This window comes from Onychostoma macrolepis, chromosome 12, assembly GCF_012432095.1.
Source record: "Onychostoma macrolepis isolate SWU-2019 chromosome 12, ASM1243209v1, whole genome shotgun sequence".
Classification (NCBI taxonomy): domain Eukaryota; kingdom Metazoa; phylum Chordata; class Actinopteri; order Cypriniformes; family Cyprinidae; genus Onychostoma; species Onychostoma macrolepis.
Window position 1 is genome coordinate 30,651,353 of NC_081166.1, and position 23,582 is coordinate 30,674,934.

At 39.1% G+C, this 23,582-nt stretch overlaps 1 protein-coding gene across 5 annotated transcripts in view; it reads right to left on the reverse strand.

Moving 5' to 3' along the window:
- tanc2b (tetratricopeptide repeat, ankyrin repeat and coiled-coil containing 2b) overlaps window positions 1-22,008 on the reverse strand; it is a 158,835-nt gene extending 136,827 nt beyond the window's left edge. For 3 of the 5 annotated variants that reach the window (XM_058792878.1, XM_058792879.1, XM_058792876.1), the window contains exon 1: window positions 12,178-12,414. The gene's annotated coding sequence lies outside the window, so the exon portion shown is untranslated. Of the gene's footprint in view, window positions 1-12,177; window positions 12,415-21,781 lie in introns of those variants that run through there. The other 2 variants (XM_058792877.1, XM_058792880.1) reach the window with 2 other exon arrangements.
- Window positions 22,009-23,582: the final 1,574 nt, after the last annotated feature.

Here is a 23,582-nt window from a genome sequence, read left to right on the forward strand (position 1 = left end):
ATATATATATATGTGTGTGTGTGTGTGTGTGTGTATATATACGTATGTAAATGTACACACACATATATATAATATAAAACAGTGTTAAGCTGACAGTAAAAATGTTATATATATATACAGATTGTGTATATGTATGTATATATGTGTGTGTGTGTGATCTAAAATGTATATACAGTATACGTAATATGTAATAAAATGACGTGTGTATGTGTGTGTGTATTTACTGTATATAATACAGTATATACATATTTAGATATACACACATTTTGCATTTATACATTTATATAACACACATTATGTTATGTTATATGCATGTAATATATATATATATACACTCTTAAAAATAAAGGTGCTTCACGATGCCACAGACGAACCTTTTTGTCTAAATGGTTCCATAAAGATTCTTTAACATCTGAAGAACCTTTCTGCTTCACAAAACGTTCTTTGTGGGGAAAGAAGGTTCTTCAGATTATAAAAAGGTAAGAAAGAGATGGTTGTTTAAAGAACCTTTGACTGAATGGTTCTTTGTGGAACCAAAAATGGTTCTTCTATCTATGGCATCGCTGCGAAGAAATTTTGAAGCACCTTTATTTTTAAGAGTGTATATACTGTATCGCGTACCTTTTCAGTGTCGTGTGCTTGCTTGGCCATTTGTTGTGATAAAAAGGAAAGTGTGTCCAGCTGAATTCAATTAGTATTTTGTTAGACGGGTATAAAAAAGCTTAGTTTACCGCGGCAGCCGTCGTGTGAAGACCGAAGAGTGTAAAGACCATCGACTCTTCCGTGCAGGGACACCGGCTGTCACGAATCTGGTCTGCACTCCCATTCATTTACCACTAGAGGACACCACACATCACATGGACTGCATTTCCCATCAGCCATCTCACCAATCACACGCACACAGCTGCTTGTCCAGAGTCACAGCAGCACGACACAGCTGCTCGTCCAGAGTCGGGTCACGTCTCCACTGTTTGACCCTGCCTGTTATGACCACGTCTCTGCCTAATAAAAGTCTGCAAATGGATCCGCACGCCTCTCGTCTCATCAGCCCCGTAACAGAATACTCGGCCGCACAAGGATCCAGCGGCTTTTCATATGGACATTGGCCAGGTATGGACACTGTGAGACTGTTGTTAACCCTCGAGCAGGGCTTGCGATCACTCGAGGATTACGTACAGGAGTATTTAGATTTAGCCTATTTTTCTGATCTGCCGGACTGTGTACTGATAGACTTTTTTTTGCGAGGGCATTAACCAGCCGCTCAAATCGTGACTAATTCGCGAGGGTCTCCGTTTGTCTTTAAATGATTTTATAGACTATGCTCTGTTATGTGTTGGCTCTTCATTTACTGTGGGTGTTGCGGAGGAGGAAAATAACACCACGTTTGTGAGTAAAATGGCAGCGACACCGGAGCCCGTTCACAAAATGGCAGCCACAACAACACTCCGTCATGTCATTGCTGCCAGTAAAGAGCTAAGTCCAGTCACAGTTGCTGTTAAAGAGCCCAGTCAAGTCCCAGTTGCTGTTAAAGAGCCCAGTCAAGTCACCGTTGATTTTCATGAATCCAGTCAAGCTACCGCTGATCGTCATGAGTCAGGCCAATTCACAGCTTCTCTTCACAAATCAAGCCAAGACACAGCTGATCTTCACAAGCTAAGTCAAGTCACCGTTGATCATCATGAATCAATCCAGGTAAAAGCTGATCTTCACGAGTCAAGCCAAGTCAAAGCTGATCTTCACCAGTCGAGACAAGTCACAGCTGATCTTCACAAGCTAAGTCAAGTCACCGTTGATTGTCACGAATCAAGACAAGTCACCGCTGATCTTCACAAGCTAAGTCAAGTCGCCATTGATCGTCACGAATCAAGCCAAGTCAAAGCTGATCTTCATGAATCAAATCAAGTCAAAGCTGATCTTCACGAGTCAAACCAAGTCAAAGCTGGTCTTCACAAGCTAAGTCAAGTCACCGTTGATCTTCACGAATCAAGACAAGTCAGAGCTGATCTTCATGAGCTAAGTCAAGTCACCGTTGATCGTCATGAATCAAGCCAAGTCAGAGCTGATCTTCACAAGCTAAGTCAAGTCAAAGCTGATCGTCACGAACCAAGCCAAGTCAAAGCTGATCTTCACAAACTAAGTCAAGTCACCATAGATCGTCACGAATCAAGTAAAGTCAAAGCTGATCTTCAAGAACCAAGTCAAGTCACGGTTGATGTCAGAGAGTCAAGCCAAGTCACAGTTGGTTGTCATCAACCGAGTCACGTCTCAGCTGATCTCCTAAAGTCAAGTCACGTCACAGCTGCTCGTCCAGAGTCACAGCAGCACGTCACAGCTGCTCGTCCAGAATCACTTCACGTCTCAGCTGATCTCCTAAAGTCAAGTCGCGTCACAGCTGCTCGTCCAGAGTCACAGCAACACGTCTCCGCTGACCTTCCAGAGTCGGGTCACGTCTCCGCTGACCTTCCAGAGTCGGGTCACGTCTCCGCTGACCTTCCAGAGTCGGGTCACGTCTCCGCTGACCTACCCAGATCATCAAGGTCAGTCCTTCATTATCCCAGTCTGATGTCTAGTCTGAAGGATGTACCGCTGGTGTCTGCACGCGCAGCTGGTATCCCCAAACTCACTCACTCTAACCCTCCTGTTCCTGAACTGATTCCCCTGTCTGAAACGCTTCCCCTGATGGGGATCGCATTTTGGTGTGTTTGGGCTGCATACACCACCACAGAACTCCCAGAGGTGGCGGCGTCCACTATGATGTCTCTAGAGGTGGCGGCTGACGCTGCAGAACCTCCTGAGGTAGTGGCGCTCCCTGCCGTGTTCCCTGAAGTGATGGTGCCCGCTGCAGTTTCTCCAGAGGTGGCGGTACATGCTGCAGAACCTCCCGAAGCGGCGGTGCTCACTTCAGCTCCTCGTATGGTGGTGGCGCCCAGCAATGAACTCTCATTCTGTTGTGTTACGGTCGAAGAGACCATTACTGAACTCTCCCTGTGTCCTGTGTTTAACACTGTAGAACCTCCAGAGGTGGCGGCAAACGCCGCAGTATCAGTCAATGAACTCTCGTGCTGTCCTGTCACGGCTATGGAGGCCGTCAATGAACTCTCGTTCTGTCCTGTCACGGCTATGGAGGCTGTCAATGAACTGTCATTCTGTCCTGTCACGGCTATGAAGGCCGTCAATGAACTCTCGTTCTGTCCTGTCACGGCTATGAAGGCCGTCAATGAACTCTCGTTCTGTCCTGTCCCTGCTATGGAAACTAACCATGAACTTTCTGTGTTCCCTACCTCAGTCCTTGTGTCTGTGCATGTTCTGTCTCCTCCTTATGTCTCCATTCTCCCTAGGTCCCAGGCTCTGCTGTGGGTTCCTGATCCGTCGTGGTGGGCTCCCGCGCTATCTGCTCCACCGTGGTGGTCTTCTGCTCCACCTGTTCGATCTGTGCCGCCGTGGTGGTCTGCTGTCTGGTTCTGGTGGGCTCCTGTCCCGTCTGCTCCGCCCTGGTGGGCTCCTGTCCCGTCTGGTCCGCCCTGGTGGGCTCCTGTCCCGTCTGGTCCGCCCTGGTGGGCTCCTGTCCCGTCTGGTCCGCCTTGGTGGGCTCAAGTCCCGTCTGGTCCGCCCTGGTGGGCTCGTGTTCCGTCGGCTCCGCCCTGGTGGGCCCCAGTCCCGCCTGCTCCGCCCTGGTGGGTTCCAGTCCCGTCCACTCTGCCCTGGCTTCCTGCTCTGCCAGCTCCACCTCGGTCCCAGATCACTCCACTTCCACAAGGACCTGGCCCTCCATCCCTCCCCCTGTTCCGCCTCCGCTCCACCTCCCTCCTGATTATAGACTGTGTGGAGCGTCTGGAAGCCGCTCTTTGGGGGGGGGCTCTGTCACGAATCTGGTCTGCACTCCCGTTTATTTACCACTAGAGGACACCACACATCACATGGACTGCATTTCCCATCAGCCATCTCACCAATCACATGCACACAGCTGTCACCAATCACTCATTGCTCTAATCACATGCACACCTGATCACACAGCATCACTAATCACACACACTATTTCAACCCTGGACATTCTCTCCCTTGTTGCCGAGTATTGTATGCATTGTCGCTGCCCTACAGAGCCCCGTTAGTTTTCCTTGCCTTGCCTAGCCTTGCCTTTGTTGTTTTATCGTGTTTTCCCCTGCCTGGACTATCGCTGACGTTTTGGACTACCTCTCCTGTCTCACCCCTTTGGATACTGTTCGCTGATCATCGACCCACGCTTGTCTCTGTTTACTCTTTGTCTCGCCCCTGTTATACCTGTTTGCCACTGTTTCTCCTCTTTCCTACTTGTTTTATTCTGTTTCAGTTTTTTATAACCATTTCTTACAATGTGTAAGTTGTTGTTTTTTTAGCATGTGTGTTTGGCTCAGTTATTTTTTTAGGATTACTGATAAACTAATGTAGTTTGATTTGTATTTATTATCTATTTAAATTTTAGTTAAAGTTGGAGTAATGTTTCTCATTTTATTAGTTTTTTTTTTATTATGTCTGTATAGGCTTTTTTATTAAGTTTTAGTTTTACTTAATTTGAGTTATTTTAGTACTTCAGCAAACTACATGGAAATGAAAGAATATATATATATTGAATTTATTAATGTATATATATGTATATATATTAGAGCTGGACGATATAGCCAAAATTGATATCACGATATATTTCTTAATTTCGGTCGATACGATATAATTCCGATATCTGTAACATATGCTGCCAGACACGGAGGTAAGTAATAACAGATAAAGGTTTATTGAACAGGGATGTGATACTGAGCTGTGCAGGGGTGATGATATGTGAGTAGCAGACTTCTGAGGCGTGCACCGGAGATGGGAATGACTGAGTGAATAGCCTAATGTCCACAGATACGGAGGGCTGACGAGACGGGGGAATCCTCAGGAGCACACTGACCACGGAGACAGAAGATCTGGCGGGAGAGGAGAACACAAGGAGCAGAATCAGGAGGTAAGGCACAAAGGGTAAGCATCGAAAGGTATATACTCAGCGGGATGGTCGAAGGAGTAGAGTCCACGTCGTGTGTACGAGATCGGACCGCGGATGAACTGTGGCGTGTGCTTTTTTGCTGTGGCTAAGTGGCTGTGGTGATTGGGAGCAGGTGCAGGTGATTAGGATTCAGGAGAGGGTGCTCAGTGATGACGTGGTGAGGAATGCCAGACGGATCCATGACAGTACCTCCCCCTCCAGGAAGGCGCGTCCCGCGCCGTAACAATACCACCGGGGAGGGGGGGTGGGCGCCCTGGAAGCCGGTGCAGGACAGGGATACTGGGGAGGCATCCAGGGCGGAACAGGAGACTCTGGGAGGCCATGGCGGATCAGGGGACTCCGGCGGCCATGGCGGCCTCGACCTTTCAGGAGGCCATGACTGAGGAGCCATAGTGGCCCTGACCAAAGTCCCAAGCATGGCCACTATGGCTATCAGGACCACGGGTATATAGCCCCCCCAAAAATTTTTATGGTGAAATTAGGAACCTTCAGCCTCTGGAAGGAATCTGGTGGGCGTTCTGGAGGAACGGACTCTTGGGGGCGTTCTGGCAGCGCGGAGCTGGACAGAACCAGCGCAGACACTTGGGGGCGCTCTGGAGGCGCGGACTCTTGGGGGCGCTCTGGAAGCGTGGACTCTTGGGGGCGCTCTGGAAGCACGGACTCTTGGGGGCGCTCTGGAAGCGCGGACACTTGGGGGCGCTCTGGAAGCGCGGAGATAGGGAGGCGCCTTCGTGGCGCAGGCACTGGGAGGCGCTCTGGAAGCGCGGAGCTGGACGGAACCAGCGGAGGCGCAGGAGAGCTGGATGGGACCAGCGGAGATGCTGGAGGGCTGGACGGGACCAGTGGAGACGCAGGAGGGCTGGACGGGACCAGCGGAGACGCAGGAGGGCTGGACGGGACCAGCGGAGATGAAGGAGGGCACTTGCGAGGAGCAGGCACTGGAGGGCACGACATCCCCTCATACTCCACCAATATTCCTACAGGCACTTGAGCCTCCATCAGCGGGCGTGCCATACTCTTTGGCGGCGGGCTTGCCATACTCTCTGTCTACGGGCTTGCCATACTCTCTGTCAACGGGCTTGCCATTCCCTCTGATGGCGGACTTGGGTGAGCCCTTACTCTGAGTTGTGTAAGTGGCGATCACAAAGGTGACAGTGCCATCCTCAGCTCACGAAAACCAGCCACCGTTCGCTGCTCTCCCTAGCACGCCGCCGTTTGCGGTCAACGCAAGCCAGCCATCGCCAGCGGCCAACGCAAGCCAGCCATCGCCAGCGGCCAACGCAAGCCTGCCGCCGTTCGCGGCCAAACCAAGCCCGCCGTCAGAGAGTACGCCAGTGCCTGCTCCTCGCAAGTGCCCGCCAGTGCCAGTGGAGGCCTCCCTTGTCCCGGTCCTACACTGGACTCCAGGGCGCCCGCCCTCTCCGGTAGAACTCTGCGGCGCGAGACGCGCCTTCCGGGAGGGGGGCGATATGTTACGTGTCTGCCCTTCTAGTTTCCTGTTTGCCCTTATTTGGTTTTGTTCCGGTCTTTGTCATTAGTTAATCATCGTTTATCATCCCCACCTGATTTGTATTATCTTGTTTGCTCTTTTGTTCTCCTCCTGTTATAAGTCCTCAGTTTTCCCCTTGTCTTTGTCTCAGCTAAATGTTTAATAAATGGAAAAGTGTATTGATGCTACTTCGTTCTCCTGACCTTTATTTAATTTGGACTACAACCACATATCCGTAACACCCATTCACTAACGAATTGTTTTTACATTTGTTCGTGAATCAGATACTGCTTCTCGGTTTATTCAGACGTCCTCTGAGAAATCTAATCCCATCCGGATATGTCTGAGATTCATCTCGTAATTGTTTGGTGATCGATTCTCCGACCGCTCGCTCCACTTTCATCAGATATAGAGGCCTTTCTGCCATATCGGACGAAACAATAACATGAAATCAATAAGAAGATGCCGATCACGAAAACTAATAGCAGAGTTGGGTAAGAATCTTGTATTGCCGTTTTCTTGATTGTTAACATAATATAACTGATTTTAGTTGGCCCATTTTCCCAAACCATTAATTCAGTTTTCAAAACACGTTTCTCAAAAAGTTTAACAATGAGATAGTTAAACATTAGGCAGCAAAACTGATGACATCAATCAGAATCTCTGCATCCTAGCAACGGAGAGAAGAGAGAACTGAACGAATAATATACATGGGTTTTATACTTACACATTCAGTATAATACAGTACAGTACCAGTACATTAGATGATGGAAATTTCACTCTTCTATATGTACAGTAAACTGTAGCACATGTTGTACACCTTCAAACATGTGACTGTCAAATTTTATTTGTAATCATTTTTTATGTGCACTGTATGTCTGCAGAACTGAGAAATGACTGCCTAGAGATATAGTCTTGTGTCAGGAGACCAGGAAACTGCTGTAGTACTGTATACTGTAATCAAATTTGACCAAATGTGCAGAGGATGCTGAATTTACTTTTTTTTTTTTTACTGTACTGTATTGTGGTGCATACCAAGTTCATATACAATTCTTTGGTGTTTGAACTGTTCTAGTGTTTTTCATCTACTGCAAGATTACTTTACCGTAGTAAAATGAAAATGATCTGTTCCCAAAAGTTCATTGCTGAATTATTATTATTATTATTATCTGTAATTTAATTTATGTTGTATACTGTAATAGACATTGAGCTGCAAAAAATAATTCCTGAATCCTAATAAGAGTTGTTTGTTAAGTGTTATTGATCTCATGAGCAGGAAAGTCATCTGTGTATTTGAATTGTAAGTATGTAAGAATACCTGTAATAACTAGATTGAAAAGTTTGAAAGACAAATTTATGCTGGCTTGTCTTAAAGTCTTGATTAAGAAACATAAATAGTTTGGTCAGTTAGATGTTCTAGATGTTTGCTAAAGTGTTGCTAGTTGGTTGCTAGGATATTCTGGGTGGTTGCTAGGCTCTTGCAGTTGCTGGGGTGTTGCTAGACTATTGATAGTGTGTTCTGGGTGATTACAGACCTCTGGTAATAACAGAAAATCAAACATTGTTTTCCAAACTGATCCAGTTTCAATGCTTTGATATTATTGTATTTCTTTCTAATGTTAGGAAATTCAAAAGTGTTACTCTTAAACTTGCACTAAAATGTGATTTATACCATCTAAGCAGCCTATGTAATATTAATAGAACTGCATGTCTTCTTTAAAGATACAAGATCAGAAACATTTTGAAGTTTTTTTTATATTGTGTATTGACTTGGTGCCATGATTTATTTTTCATTTTAAACAGTATTACTTAATGGTAATGCAATATTTGTGAATGCAACTGTGTCAGACAATAAATTTCCAAAAGAATATGGATGGGGGCTTGCTTTGGTGTTGCCACCCCTCATAGACCCCATGCCATCCCTTTGCCACCCTAAAAATTATTTTCTAGATCCGCCCCTGTGACAGTGCAGGAACAGAGAGGTTCCCGTCAGCAGATCTGGCCTGAAGCTTTTCAGATAATTAGATAAGGTTTTAGTTTAATAGTTTGTCTGCGATTAATCTCATTGCTCACGATCTGACAGAGAGCACATGCTCACACAAACACATCCAGACTGCCAATAACACTAATGACTAGTGACAGCATTCAGTCACACTGAGTAACTCCAGCAGCAGACTGGCCTGAGTGAGTGTGTGTGTGTGTGTGTGTGTGTGTGTGTGTGTTGAAACTCCCGCCACCAGCCCAGCACACAGCCACATCTCAACTCCATCAGATGAGGGAAAAAAACACATTTGGAGGGGGAAATGATCCTGAAGAGATACTAGACCTGTTTTTATCTGTTTATAACACCACAGACGCTGATCATTAGATACGGCCAAACTGCCAAACAAAATATGTGATATTCTAGACACTCCACTATATTACACTTCATTCTAAGGTTTTAAAAGTTACATTTTTAGGTCGGTCTGCCACAGCGGTCTAACAGCGCACGTCAATGTCAGAGTGATTGAACTGGCCAATCAGATCAAAGAAGGCGTGATTTAGTGTTCACAGAAGCAGAGCGTGAATCCTTCAGTTTCTAACAGTGAAAGTGGCTAAACAGTAATCTACCCACGCTAGCCTTTGGATTACTCTTCGTCTTGCCTCTTCTATTACTGTTTGCTGTGTATCGACGCCTTTAAATAAAAGCATGCAGGTGGATCCGCACGTCTCACGTCCCTGTCGCCCCGTTACACCTACAATTACTTTTTTAATCTTTGGTGGAAACCAGCTTTCGTAGGAAAGAAAAAAGCATCCAAAATACAATTAAATGTTCATTTTATCTATATGCGTCTGTAGATTTAAAGATTGAAAAATAAATTCATGAATTTTCTTTTTTCCTCATTAACTGAGTCATAAATCTCCCCTTCAGTTTTATTCCTCTGTATGCTGTGAAGGTTTGTACAGAAGGGTTTAATCATAAACATCATTGATTTATTTTATTCCAAAAAAAAATTGAAAATCGGTTTCTTTTTTTTTTCTTTCTTTTTTTCTGGCTTTTAAGTATTTTCGGATTTATAGCGTGTTAAGAAGAGATCCCCTGGAAATGTATGTAAATGAATGCATATTTAATTAGACAATGCCTCATTTGCATATTTAAACCTATGATACAAAACAATAATTGTAATGTACTATGATTAATCATCTGGGGATTAAAAACTGTACCGTAGTCTCTCTTGTACAGTGACAATTTTGTTAAAAATAAAACATTTACAGCAAAATGAAAAACAAATGTTTTTCCGTCTTCCAAGAAGTCTAGTGTGAGAAACACCAGGACAGTGTGAGTCTGAATGAGTCTTTCTTAACTCTTATTACATCATTTGTCATCTAGTTCTGAAGGTCTGACATCACAGAGTCATTCATTCTTTCTAATGGTGTGAAATGCCATTCATCTCTCAGTGTTTAGACTGTCAGCTCCAAATGCCAGCGCTCTGACCGCAAACCATGACAGAACGCCACCGCCGCACAAAAGGATCCTTCAGACTCCTCTCGTGAAAAAGGCCACTATTAATGTCTGCTCAGTCACACAACACAGACTTTACTGTGCTGCTTTGTTTTGGGCTTCCAGAGGGACTTTCCCATTTCAATGCTTTTGTCTTTATGCACGAGGCTGATGCGACTCCAGCCCGAGGAGTGAGTGAAGAATGAAGGAAGACCGGCCGGATGTCTGTGGCGGGGAGGCACGGGATAGTTGTTGTATGAATTTTTAATAAATTAGGTTTGAGGTTTTCTCTGATGTGTTCCTAATGAAAATAATCTTTTGGAAGACATGCATTAACAACTCAGTCTTTATCTTCCAGCAAAATGCAGGATTTCAGAAAGTTTTGTTCAATAAAATACTTTCTAGAAAGAGAAGGTCTCTTCATGTCAATTAGAAATATCCCATAGAATTGTCTTCGGCTGATACTTAAGCAAAACTCAATTCATCAGTTGATTGCAAATTGGTGCCTTCATTGCATTCGTCCATAATGCAATTATTTTCTACTATTTTCTATTATTCATCCATAATGCAACTACTTCTTTTATACTTTAAATAAAATAAAAGTAAATAAACTTAAAAAAAATTTAAAATAAATAAACTTAAACCCTAACTCTACTTCAAAAAGTTGTAAATAAAGATTATCGGAGTATGTTTTACATGAAGATTTCAGAGTTTCTACTTTAAAATGTCATGTTTAATTGTTATTATAATTCTTTGTGAAATTCACCAGCAATTTCTGGGGAAAACTGTTTCAAAGTAAATTCCACATTTTCTTTCAGTGTATACTTAAAGAGGCAAAAATATCCAATAAAATTCTGGAAATGCTGGAAATTTACCAGAAACTTTCCACCCCTTGGCAACCCTGCTTGTAACTGTACTTCAGTACCTCATCGGCCCACTTCTCAGTTCATAAAACCATACTTTAAAGAGTATGTTAAGTGTAATAGTAGCAGACTTGCACACATTTTTTCTTTTCAGAATGGTTTTATTTTAATGCTCAGATCTCTGTTCTAGAAATGTATCCAAATTAGTGCATACAGACAATGCGTTATTTATTTTATTTTTTTAATGAATGAACTTAATGTAATACTTTGATTACAAATTACATATTCAGGATAATAATTGAAGTGAAAGTTTTTTTTTTGTTTTTCTTAAGAATTTCTTAGTGTACAGTAACTTTTTTACAATAAGGTTTTATTGGCTAACATTAGTTAACTACATCACCATGTACTAACAATGAAAAATACTTAATAGACTTAATAATTTCAGTTAATATTAGTTTTAACATTTACTACTACATTTTCAAATCAAACGTTCTATCTGTTAACCAGTGTTGTTTTAGCTTTATTGATATCGGATAGATTTTATTAATATGTTGAATTAGTTTTTATATTACTTTTTTTTTTTCATTTTCATCTTAAATGTAAGTTTTAATCATTTTGTTGTGTGTTTTTGTCATTTTATCAAATGTCTATACAGTTTCACTAATTTAGTTTTTCAAGTTAAAATAAATGAAAATTAATGTTTTTTTGGCAACTGAAATAAGTTCAATACGTTTTTTTTTTGTTTTTAAATTTTATTTGAAAACTCAATTTTGTTACAATTAATTAGTAAATAATGCACTGTGTGCAAACATGTACAATGAACAGATGTATTGTTAAGTAACATTTACAAAGACTAATAAAAGCAGTAAGAAATATATTATTCATTGTTAGTTTGTGTTTGCTACTGTATTAACTGATGTAGTAAAATCACAAATCTTTATTTTATTTTGTTTTATTTTATTAAGTCTTGAGTGTGGTTTCACAGTCCTTAGTCCAGCACTTACCGCGGACCACCAGATGCAGTAAATCCGTTTAGTTCATTTTATTAAAAATTTAATCTGGGTTCAAGTTCAAAGTTCAAAGGTGACAGGCCTCTCATAAACCTGAGCCGATCAGTCCGAGAGTAAAGAGCCTCGTGCATGTGCAGAGAAACACTGAGGCTCTTTCCTTCACAACCTAAAGTGCTGCAAAACCACATTTGTGTTATACAGAGAGAATACTGCGCCACACTTTCAAACACAATTAGACTCGAGCAGAACAACAGCAATACCTCGCAGTAAAATGAACAGGCAACCAGACAAGCAGCTTCATAAAAAAACACAATTACCTCAGCGTAACCTCAATCTCTCTCCGACTGATGCAATATCACACGTCCTGTCCTCCTTTATTCACTTCTGTCACACTCCAGGGAAATAAAGACGTTTTGGGGGGAATAGGAGCCAACAGCAGGCTCTTCTAGACTCCGAATCTTCATATTCCCCATCATCCCCTCCGAACACTCAGTGAACTCTCAATCATCTCAGCCAAACCTGCTGTTTCGACCGACAAAAGGGTGATGAGCGATTTCTGACCTGAAAGAAATATGTTAAATTCCCAAGATGCATATACAAAAGGAAATGTGCACAGAAAGGAAGGAAGGAAGGGAAAGAAAAGAAAGAAAGATCCAAAAACTTGGTTGCATATATACAGTTAAATTCAATTTAAAAAATGATCTTTTAGTAATTCTGTTTTAGACATTCGTAAGACCTATAATATGAATCAATTTATCAGTATCCAATCAGTGTTATTTTACTATAATTTATATAGTTTTTATTTTTAATGATCCTTTTTTCAGTTTTTATATTAACGTTCTATTTATTTGTTTATTTAGTTAGTTTTAATTACTTTTTATGTGCTTTAGTAAGTTTTAACAATTTCATTTACAATTATTTCATTATTTATTACAATTATTTGATATTTAAAACTTGTTTGATTTCAATTATTTGGCAAAGATTTTTTCTTCTTTTTTTTTTAAGTTCAAAAATTACTTTCCCACTTTTAACGATTGCAATTTTTTCAAAAGTTTCATAAAAAGGATTTGTTGACTGATGCTTTGATCATCGAGGTGTTTATTAATAGTAGTAAACAAACAACAGTTAAAAGCAAAAATACATGGATGACTTTGCTACATTATTATTTGAACTGATAAGAATGTGTTGAATGCAATGCGATTAGCTTTGAATAAAAGTGTCTGCTGAATGCAAAACTGTAAATGCAATTCCCTATATTATTATTATTATTATTATTATAATTATTGTTGTTGTTGTTAACTTAGCTTGAATAAATGGCGTGTTAATAAAACACCAGAATCCAATATAACAATAGCTTCTCGCTGATAGCAGCCTGTTTAATGTGCCTCTAACTTAAAGCAGCGCAGACGTCAAATGCAAAAATCCCAAAACACACAGAGACTTCATCTGCACTTCACAAGTCGACGCATCATATCACAGAAGTAACATGGTTTTGAGAATTCCTGCAATCAATCCTCGCCCGAAACGAGACCACCCCAACTCTAACGAGCTCCAAACGAGGCTTTTAATCACAGACCGGCTTGTGTTCGTGACTCACGAAGTGATTTAAAGCTCATCATCGTCCGCCTCACAAACACAGACCATACCGTACCTGCAGCATCACACGGACAAGCGCCGCACTTTCAGCATCCAAAGCTGACGAGCGCCTTTAAATTGGTGTCTTATAACTAGATAGCAAATGACAGACAGTGAGCCGGAGATGATAATGACTAAATTCACACGTTAAATATGTATGACTCAGAGCTGTTACCTGAGGGAGGCCTGTCTGTTCATTAGCTCATAATCTCTCTGGAGGACAGGCTTCACTGTTACTGCCACACAAACACAGTAATCACCCACACATGTGCTTGATATTCATCACATCTCCATTCCTTCCCACCGCACTCCAAGAAGACTTCAGCCTTCAAAAGAGTTGAGATTTCATTATCGGACAGCTTCACTGAAGATTTCAAACAATCAGAAATGGCCAACTGTTCCATTTATTTGTGCCAAATAATGCATTAGTAATTCCCAAATAATATTACACTATCCACAATCTGGCTTTTTGGTTTTGTTTTCATTTTTCTTACCCTCAAGGCGGCGCAGACAAATCCTGGTTTATTTTGGGATAATGACTGTGGATCAGGGACACGTTGCTCATTTTTTGCACAGTTCTATTAATTTATTTCAAAATATATTAAAAAATTCATTTCATGCATACTTGAATACACCTTTTCTCTAATAACCATGCTTTCAGGCCCTTATCTTTAATATATTTGAAGTCAAAAACATCAGTGTAACACAACCATCAACCATTATATCACAATTAAGAAAAATAGCCTATTGCGTCACTCTTTATTAATATGTAAAACATCTTTTGCCTGCCACATCAAATTCATGTGGTGCAATCAGTCTGCAAAACAATACAGAAAAACTGTACTGTACTAAAACTGAACTATATTGTGACTGTAGCAGAGCGTATCCATGTCTGTATTCTCCATGAACGCATGTAATTGTGCACTGAATCCATTCAGAGTCTAAATATAAACTCTTCTTCAGAAGGAAGCATATGGAACGTAGGTAGCATATGGCAAAACCGGCATAGCTGAATAAAATATTTGTGTCTCTTTTGCTTGCCAGCGACTCATTTCAGCAAGAAATTAATTGGGAGCCCATTAGGGACTGAGGCAATATTTTTGAAGCTTTTCTATTGGATCCCTTCATCCTGACAAATCAATCCAAAATCCCTTTTCCAATCCTTACAATCCAATTTTGTCCAATATATATGTCGATAATATGACTGTCTAAAATTTGATCTGCAAAAAGGGATAATTTGATTGGTTCATTTCAGTGAATCAGTGAAATGATACAAATATTTGATACAATGATTTATTAGCAAAATTTTTGATGTTCAGCAAGGCATTGTTCATATATATATATATATATATATCAAACAATTAATCGTGATTAATTGCATCCAAAAAAAAAGTTTTTGTTCACATATGAGTGTGTAGTGTATATTTATTATGTATATATAAATACACACACATGCACGTATATATTTCAGAAAAATATGTTCTTTTTATATATTAAATATATTTATTTATAATATGAATTATATGAATATAAATGTATACATGTAAATATTTTCAAAATATACATAATAAATATACACCGAACACACACTTATTATGCAAACAAAAACTTTTATTTTGGATGCAATTAATCGTTTGACAGCACTAAATATATATATATATATATATTACATTCATGATGATAATCATTATTCTTCCTTGTGTTCATAGGAATTATCTTACTTTTTTTAAATTTTTTAACTACTTTTTAAATGTGTTTTACGTATTTTAGAATTATGCATTTCTAATGTACTTGGTTATAATTGCTGCTTGGTTAAAATCATGGTTCCTGCGATTAATATATATATATATTTCAGAGAAAATACGTAAATAGTTATTTATCAAAGCTGAAATAAATGTCCTCTCTGAGATGTGATCACGAAGAACTGAAAAAAGATGATTATAATAATACAGAGATGCAGAAAAAGCAGAAGACAATCAGAAATTCTTGATATTAAATAAAATTGAGCAATACAGAGTAAAGTACAGAAGCCAGTATAGAAGTGAAGTGTTGAAAGATCTGGAGGGGAAATGTTCTCTCGCAGGGTTGCGGCTCCCATCAATCTTACATAAAGGAAATATTACACTGGTTCGAATACAGATCTGACTGATGTAATGCATGAGAAAAATCTGTACGACTTATCGTAGAAATATCAGGCAAATAACCACCCTGACCAGAGAAATGGATCGGACATGCACAGGGAATTCAATTACGCGGATTGGCTATTACAGAACAATCTCCACTGGACTAAATTACAGGATTTATTCAGAATGCACAGACAGATGGGTATGTGCTGCAGTGTTTGTACGGGCAGTGTGTGTATTTTTAGACCTTCTCAGGCACTCCAGCGAAAGACTGCTGTAGAGAACAGCTATAACCTGCCCATACACCATATACACACATGACGGGTTATACTGGGAATGCATTTAAAGTCGTCAAATTCTATATTATAATCACTTATATAGTCAAAATCTGCATACATGTCTAAAAGCTAATAGTTAAGTAAATTAGATTTAGGTTATAATCACTTACTGTATATAGTCTAAATCAATTATATAGCCAAAAACATCATACATGTCAGTAATAGCATTGTTTTGGTGATTAGATTTGGGTCATGATCAATTTTAGAGACAAAAACATCAACACATGTCAAAAATCTCAACATTTAAATGTGGGTCATAGTAAAAAACACATCATATATGTCAGAAATTGTGTAGTTTAGTAGACTGGATGATCAACTATAGAGTGAAAAACATCACACGTCAAAAACATCAATGTTTAGATACGAGTTATGATCAATTATATAGTTAAAAACATTGGGTATGTTAAAAATGTCAAAGTTTAGTATATATTTGGGTTGCGATCACTTATACAGCCAACAACATCATACAAGTCAAAAATGTCAACATTTCAATTTGGGTTATGATCAATTATAGAGTCACAATAATCAATTATATAGTCAAAATGATCATAAATGTCAGAAATTGTGCAGTTTAGTAGATTGGATTTATGTTATGATCAACTATGGAGTAAAAAACATCACGCTTGTCAAAAATGTCAATGTTTAGATTTGGGTTATGATCACTTTTAGAGAATAATCAATTATATAGTCAAAAAAAAAAATCATCTCAGGAAATGGAATAAGTTAGTAGGTTAGATTTGGGTTATGATCATTCATATAGTCAAAAACATCATCCACATCAAAAATATCAGAGTCAGATTTGGATTATGAGATTCATGACATACTTCAGAGCACAGCTGAGCATGATTGTTATAAAAAGATGAATCACACACGTTGAGCTATAGTCTGACACACAAACACACACACACACACACACGCGCACACACACACATGACCATATTTCTGGAGCACAAAAGCAGTCATAAGCAGCACAGGTATATTTGCAGCAATAGCCAACAATACATTGTATGGGTCAAAATTATACATTTTTCTTTTATGCCAAAAATCATTAGTATATTAAGTAAAGATCATGTTCCATGAAGATATTTTGTAAATTTCCTTCCGTAAATATATCAAAACTTCATTTTTGATTAGTAATATGCATTGCTAAGAACTTCATTTGAACAACTTTAAAGGAGATTTTCTCAATATTTAGATTTTTTTGCACCCTCAGATTCCAGATTTTCAAATAGTTGCATCTCAGACAAATATTGTCCGATCCTAACAAACCATACATCAATGGAAAGATCATTTATTCAGCTTGACACTTAAGACTGGTTTTGTGGTCCAGGGTCACATATATATATATAATTTTTTTTTATTATTTATTTTTTTTTTTACATACTGTATATATATATATATATATATATATATATATATATATATATATACGTGTGTGTGTGTGTGTGTGTGTGTGTGTGTGTGTGTGTGTGTATAGACACATTTACATTTATTCATTTTGCATAACAAACCATACATCAATGGAAAGATGATTTATTCAGCTTTCAGATGATGTATAAATCTCAATTTTGAAAAATTGACCTTTATGACTGGTTTTGTGGTCCAGGGTCACATTTACCCTTAATTATCTGCTGGGACAACAGCGGCAGCTGGCTAATTGGTTCAGAAGCAGCCATGGTAGAGGTTAAGAGCTGAAGGGATTTACTCAGACGTCCTCACAGAAACACACACAAGCATACAAGCAAGCCTGCATAGAACTGAATAAAAAGACACAAAACTCTATTCAGCGGCAGCTGTAGCCCTATTCAGAGCTAGTGCTCCCAGAGGAGGTCAGGTACATTTGTGTTTCACAGATGTACTTCGTGATTTTAATCCCACCAGAATCAAACACATCTGTTTTTTCTCACACAAGCTGTGCAAAAAATGATAAAGTAAATTGCCTATTGTTTGTCAAATAACACGGGTGTCCTCTGAGAATCCAATCCTGTCTGGGTGGGAATGTCTGTGACTGTGATTGTTGTATGTTTTTGCATCATAATGTTTCTCCTCGTCTATTCTGACCTTCGCTGAATACCGTAACTAAAGCAATATTTCTCATCACACTGACCGATTCACCTTTATTATGGATTTAACCTACTTTCTGGGTACAACAAGAGTAACTGCTGCAAGCACTGGTGCCATACTATCTGCTGTCAAATTAAAATCAAAAGACATAAACAAAAATTTCGTTTTAACAGCTTTCATAATGCATCCAAAGTTAATGATCCACTGTAATTAAATAGACTAAGGCCTAAAACATTTAGTAAAACTAACAGATGAACTGTTAATGGGTGAATTTAGGACTCTAAAGGAGTCAAGCTAAGAGTAAACTAGTTTAACTTCAGGACTTTTTGATGTGACAAAAAAACGGTCGAATTTACTTGAACTCATTTTAGGGACAATAAATCTGTAAGAACAGAGCAGATCCCATTATAGAGTGAGAATAAAACAAGTCAGGTTCATCTGAACAAAATGTTCCTGTGGATAAATGATAGTACATTGCTTCTAACACTTTTCATAACTTTCAAAGTGAAATGACCAGTGGGTGGCGCTAAAAGTACTTTCGGTTTTATTCAAAACTGATAAATGTGAATCTGTCAGTGTTTTATTACATTGGCTGTTGCGTGGCACGTCAGAAATAAAAAGTCTGAAGAGTGGCACTAAACTGCTCTTCACTCTTGACAATAACACTAAACCTGACCCTAAACCTAACTGATAGTGTTAACTAAAACAAACGTGAGAAAACACATTTGCTGAAGCAACAATGCTATTTTATCCTGCTTCTACAAGTCTTTGAGCTCTTTTATCATAACTTGTGTTTGACGGACTCATACCCGAGCGCTTCACGTCACAAGTGTAATGCTGTACCGGGTGCGCAACCGAGCAAGTTTACTACATCAGAAAAGCCAAACATATGGATCTGGTTATGTGATACAAATGTGAAGATCTATCAGTTTACACGTTTTAAGGTCATGACATAATATTGTGCAAAGAACTGTGTGAAAAACAGTGTTTATTAATTGATAATCTGCTCTGTAGAAAGAATTCAAAATTGTTGGTGTTTTACTGCCACTAGCGTTGATTTCAGCTGAAAACTGCAGTGAATTGTATGTCACTGATGTTTTGCTTCATTACAGCCCCAAAAAAAACCAATTCAACATTTTGCAAGCATTCTGAGATGGAGTAAACAGTATATATATTCTCTCTCCCTCTCTGTTACAAATTGAACATTACCACTCACATCTGAACACTCTCACGCCTGCTGTGAAAATCAGGTTTCTCGTATCCCACAGCCATGAACATCCCCGGTCGTTCTGCTGTTTACTGAGCTCCTCATCACCCAGAGAAAATGACTCAGCAGAAGCCCACGGGACTGAAGCCCACCTCTGCCTTGACTTCCGGAACATTAGGACCGTTTCTGCCCTCATAACAGCAAATGAGCCAGAAACCACGGGGAGTGAGAGCCAGCAGAACAAGCTAGAAAGAGCGCACTAAAGAGCCAGCAGAGGGTAAGAATGACGTGTGAGTGAGGAGGACGGGTTTCGCTGGTCACTAGGGGTCTGATTTGCAAGTCAAGTCACCTTTATACAGCGCTTTTAACAATACAGAGTGTGTCAAAGCAGCTTTACAGTATTCAATAGGAAACTAGTGTGTCAGTAATGCAGAAGGACAAGTAAACTCTCAATTTTCAGTTAAAGGCAGTTCATTATTGAATTCAGTGAAGGCATCGTCCAGCTCAGCTCAGTTCTAATAGTATCTGTGCGATCAAGTCCACGATATCACTGGAAATTATAAATGTCCCCAACTAATCAAGCTAACTAATTTCCGCCAAGCAAATTACTTTCCATTCAGGGAGTAACAATGCAATACCAAAACCATTCGGCGTATATGAAGCACCCTAGTGAAAAATAAATATACTTAAATGTATTTGAAATACATTTATTTCATGCTAAGTATACTACAAATACATTTTCATATTTATGTGCTTAATAAAATACCCTGCAATTGTACTTTTAGTATACTAAACTGGTATACTTAAAAGTCAACTAATTTTGTGCTTTAATTGTGCAGAAGTAGTGTTAACGTACAATTAAAGATATACTTAGTATATTTGATTGTGCTAAAGTGCAGCTACTGCAAGTATACTTCAGGTACACTTTAAATATTTCGCATTTAAAGACCGATATTATTCAAAGATCATACAATCCTCTTTAAAATTGACATTAAAACACATTTTAGACTTAATATTATGAAAAGTGCATTGTGCACAAATAGTAGGCGAAATATAGTTTAATTATAATTTTAATGTCTTGAGTTATCTGTCAGTAAATATGTTCATAGATTTGAACTATACATAATATGAAATAAATGTATTTTAAATATATTACTTTTTTTGTTTATTTTTTTTACTAGGGCAGCCTTTTAGTTAAATTAAACATATCTGAAGGCTGTGCGGATGAACCACTGAACACGAGAAACCTGTTGCACACAAGGGGTTAAGAAGGTGAACTGTTTTAGTAGTGTTATACACTCATGACCCTCATTTATAAATATTATATTTTGTTCAGCTTATGTATTTTTGTACAGTTTTTTTTTTTCAACTGCTTACAATTTCAAAACTTTGCCTCTTTTTTTTTTCAAAACTTTACACATAAATCCAAGAATTGCACACAAAATGCAAAATGCCTTTTTTGAAGCACTGCATTCAAAATTTAGTTTGCTGCGCTATTCACACCAACACAACCACATGTGATTAGAATTCATCAACAGGCATTAATTATCTACACAAACAAGATATATTGCTTCTGTCACCAAAACAAATTCCTTGTATGTGCAAACATGCTTGGCAATAAAGCTCTTTCTGATTCTGAAATATGCAGTGATTAGGTGAAGAGAGCTTTAGTACATACTGTTTTAAATCAATGTTTATCTTTAATAAAACTTCACAAATGCAACTTCAGTGACTGGAAGTGTGCTGCTGATCATTACTGACCAGTCCAAAATATATAAATAACACTTTAGTTTAGGGACCAACTCTCACTATTAACTAATTGCTTAATGCCTAATTAATTGCTTATTTGCATGCATATTGTGTCCATATTCAGTGTTGGGGGGTAAGTAGTTACATGTAAAGGAGTTACGTAAATTAATTACAATTTAATTACTGTAAACTGTTACAGTTGCAGAGAAAAAAATGTGTAATTAAATTACAGTTACTCATGAAAATGTTCTAATAAACTAATAAACAGCAGAGTTTACTGAGGCAAAAGTTGTAGTTACTGTAGTTAGTTAATAGTCAGAATTGGTCCCCAAACTAATGTGTGACCCAAAATATCACGGCTTCCCATTACGACTAGGACAAGTTTAAATATTTTTACAATAAAATGTATTAAAAATCTCAGGTCCAACTTTGAATATACAAAAATCTTATTAGTATCAGTTCCACTAATATACCAAAATACCAAGTCCAATTGGAAAGCTGGTACTCAGAAAAACGTTTGGAGAAAAGACTGTTTGAAACAGACCTATACAGTGATTTATTATTTAATAAAAATGACTAGTGACTGTGGTATTTGCGGAAACTGCTTACCATGGTAATTTTGGTAAGAGCTGACAAGCAACCTATATTTGTGTCAAATATGAGTCGTTACTGTGAAATTAGTTACATGACAGACTTATATCATGCACCTTCTGGTCTCATTCTGGTAACACGGTGGTTAATGACACACACGCACACTCTCTCTCTCTCACACACACACACACACACACGTGCGCGGCGCGCGTACCTTGTTGATGTGTTCGTCCGCTCGCGTCGGCTCCGGTGTAACGCGAGGTGTTTTCTCTCATGTCAGCCTGCAGCAGCCACTGATCCCGGCTCTGTCTCCGCTCCGCTCCGCGCACAGAGTCGGTGAAGGCGAGGCAGACACACACAGACCTCTCCTGGACCGACTGTAATCATGTATTATTCATAACCACGGGAGGGACTCGTTATCATGCAGGGTCTCCGGCGATCGAGATCCGTTCAGAGGAGCGTTACTGTTCGACTCACCGAGTCACCGAGTCACTGTGCGCTCCAGATCTGCCATTATCAGTGATGGGAATAACAGCGTTATAAATAAACGGCGTTACTAACGGCGTTATTTTTTTCAGTAACAAGTAATCAAACGAATTACTGTTTCCCCCGTTACAACGCCGTTACCGTTACTGATAATAAAATGTGGCGTTACTATATTATATTATTAGAATTTAATTTTTCAGTTAATCTGAATGGATGCGCAGTGTAGCTGTTTTTGACGCACCATAAACTCTGGTGTGAAGCGCACGCTCGCCGTCGCTTTCTCTCACAGACACGCACGCAAAGAAAGATACAGAGCACGAGAGTCTTTCATAACATGCAGAATTGACGCGCTACATGTAAACGATATTCTTTCTTGTATTTTCCTGTTAAAATAACAAAGTTCCTTTGGAATCCTTCAGCTTTTAAGAACTGCTGGGTTCTCTGGTAGTGGGCGGAACTAATGCGCAAACGACAATCTCATTGGCTGGCGCTCACCTATTATCCTCCCTGTTTTGATTTCAGCAAATCAATTCGAGCGAACGAAGACAACGTGATTAATATTCATGAACCCAGCAGCTCATTAATCCTTAGTGCGTTTTATATTGATGACAAACATGCATTCATACTTGGTTATTCTAATTACTAAACTTCTATCATCATATAATATTAAATTATCATAATATTATATTATAATGCTTGACTGACTGATACTAAGTGTTAGTAGATAAATAGTGTAGATTAATGTACAATGTTTTATAATAATAATTTATTCTTTTTAGTGTCCATTTCATTAATTTAACATATTTAATATTGGGGGCATCCAAAGTTATTTGACATTTGAACATTTTTTAAAAGTAGCATAATAGTTACTTTCCTGGTAATTAGTTACTTTTATAATGATGTAACTCAGTTACTAACTCAATTACTATTTGTGAGAAGTAACTAGTAACTATAACTAATTACTTTTTTAAAGTAACGTGCCCAACACTGGACATTATTTACCTCACTGTTGGGTAAAACATGTCAAGTGCGACATCCATCATGTTAAAGTGCCCCTATTATGGGTTATGAAAGGTTCATATTTTGGTTTTGGGAGTCCCCAACAACAGGTTGACATGCATGCAATTTCATTTTCTTATAATATGCATTTATTTTTACCTTACTCGCTCAACGACTCATTTTTCCAAACCCCTCCTTTGAGTAACGCTAGTAATCTGCGGTGATTGGTCGATTTCATTTTCATCTCATCTCTGTAACGCTTGATAAAGCAGTGTTTGTGAGGCAGTGCTGCTTTGTGTACAGCGTTACCGGGGAAACCGCTCCAAAAGCAGCACCTAGTGGCAAAGAATGAATTTGCATTTTCTTTCAGACCAACCAGGAAAGACCAACAAGTGGGCGGCAATATGCTAATGTTTCATGTTGATGTCAATCTGAAACGGCTAAAACGAATCGTTTCAATGATTCAGAGTCGACTCTTTCTTTTGAGAAACAATAACTTTATACATGGTGCTCTTTCAGATTTAAAACTT